A 2,382-nucleotide genomic window follows, 5' to 3' on the forward strand; every position below is an offset into this window, starting at 1 on the left:
CCGCCCGGCGCCGGCACTCCCTGCCGCTCCGCCATGAGGCCCCGGTGACAGGCCCAGTCCTCGCCGGGCAGGGGCAGCCTGAGCCGGGCGGGCACCTCCACGTCCTGGCAGGTGCTTGGACAGGGCAGCGCGGTCGGCTGGCTGGCATCTGTCCTGGAGCCAGCTCCGCTGGACAGCCAGGGTCCCCCAGGGTTCCCCGAGTTGGCAATGGGACAACAGCCACCTGGAGGCCGGAGCCACAGGGCTCCTGCACCCCAGGGACACCGGGCAGGGGCAGCCTGAGCCGGGCGGGCACCTCCACGTCCTGGCAGGTGCTTGGACAGGGCAGCGCGGTCGGCTGGCTGGCATCTGTCCTGGAGCCAGCTCCGCTGGACAGCCAGGGTCCCCCAGGGTTCCCCGAGTTGGCAATGGGACAACAGCCACCTGGAGGCCGGAGCCACAGGGCTCCTGCACCCCAGGGACACGTGGATCAGCTTGAGCCCCTGAGTTGCGGGACCAGTGGGGGCACGTCTGCCACGAGCCACCCGGCTTGGGCCAGCTGTGCTGGACGACACCTGCTCTTCCTGTGACCAAGGAGGCCCAGGGGGCCTCCACCACCCCTTGCCTGGCTCCTCCAAAGACCTGAGCTGCGAGCCCCTGGGGCACCAGGGACCAGCACCCCTGGGCGCTTGGTCAGAGCAGGGCGCCAGGCCCGGTGCCGCAGGCCGCGTGGCACCACGGATATGGGAGACTTCCGGGGCTGTCTCTTCCGCCGCGGCTGGCGGTGACACCATGTCATCAATCAACGAGCTGAAAATAGCACCGGGTGCGACTGGGCCGGCAGAGCCCACCGGGGCCCAGCGGTGCCTGGAGCCCGCGTGCCCGATCTGGGGCGCTGGGGCAGGGCTCGTGGCGCCATCCTGTGCTGCAACGTCTCTGCCACACTGCTGATGTTGCAACTACCCGACCGCAGCTCCTGCTTTCCTGTGCTGCAGCGCAGCAGGCTGGGCTCGGGCTTGCTGCAGCGCCGGCGCTGGGGCAGCACAGGGCTCCGGCTTCCCTCCGTGCACACGCATATACACACACGTGTCCACCTGCCCACATACATACGTACACCTGCCCACACACACACACGCACGCACACGCACACACAGGCACGTGTATACCTGCCCACATACATGCACACAAACATATATACACACCTGCACACAAAGGCATACACATGCCCACACGCATGCACGTGCATGTGCACACATATATGCCCACACGCATGCACACATGAACGCACAACTGCCTGCACACATCCACATGCATGTGCACACACACCTGCCCAGACACATGCACATGCCTGCACACATGCATGCACATGCACATCGATATGCATATGTGCACACATGAATGCACACACCTGCCTGCACACAGGCCCACACAAGCCGGCCCATAGCACCCTGTTTGCAGCCTGAACCTCTGCTCCCAGCTGTGGGCCTGGCACCAGGACTGGGGCCACACGTTACCAGCATGGGCCAAAGCAGGGTCCCAGGTCCCGCCAGCCCCTGCCCCGCCAGCCGGGCGGATCCTGCGCTGGGTCCCGCGCAGACGGGCAGAGCCGCGCAGTGCAAACAGCCCCTCGACCCCGGGGCGCCTTGAGGGAGCGCGGCAGCTAGCTGAGCTGGGCCGGACGCAACCGTTACGAGGGGCGGAAGTGGCTTGGCCGTGGGCCAGCTGCCAAGGGAGGCTTCCTGAGCAAGCCGTTTGTTAGCCAAAGATTTCGTTAACTACAAGGCAGCGGCTGGGCTCTGAGCTGTGTGGAGCCTTGGCCGGTCCCGCATCAGGCAGGCCTGGCGCCCAGGAAAGCGGAAGCAGCTGAGGATCTGATGGATCACAAGCGAGGCCCCAAGGCATCTGCTGGGGCTTCAGGCTGGGCACGAGGCTGCAGGGACCCCCATCAAACCCTCCTGGCACATTCCCGCACCTCGACGTCCTGTCCTGCTCTGGGCTGCAGCCGCCCATGACCCAGCTCCGCCGGGGGGCACGGGATCATCTCAGGGAGCGCCCTAGGAGCCGGCGAGGCGAGGGGTGCAGGTGCCTGCGGGGGTTCACGGGGGTTTCCTGCGGGGGTCTCCACCCTCCGGGGCCTGTGCTGAGCTCTGCCAACAAGCAAGGGAGCCTGGCAGCGCCTGGGCAGGTGCGCACAGGCCTGGGGAGAGGGGGCTCTCCCGGAGGCGCAGGCACGCGGGCGTGCTGCTGCGTGGCTGGCTCGGCGGCGTGCGGTGACTCACCGCCCCGTGCCATGCAGCTCTGCGGGAACATCACACGAGTATTAATAGGCACGAGCACAGCAAACGGCCCCGGGGGAGGAGGGCTGGGAGCCGGCCCTGCCCGCCCCGCGCTGCCAGCCAGGCC

Source organism: Alligator sinensis, unplaced genomic scaffold, assembly GCF_000455745.1.
Source record: "Alligator sinensis unplaced genomic scaffold, ASM45574v1 scaffold673_1, whole genome shotgun sequence".
NCBI classification, from domain to species: domain Eukaryota; kingdom Metazoa; phylum Chordata; order Crocodylia; family Alligatoridae; genus Alligator; species Alligator sinensis.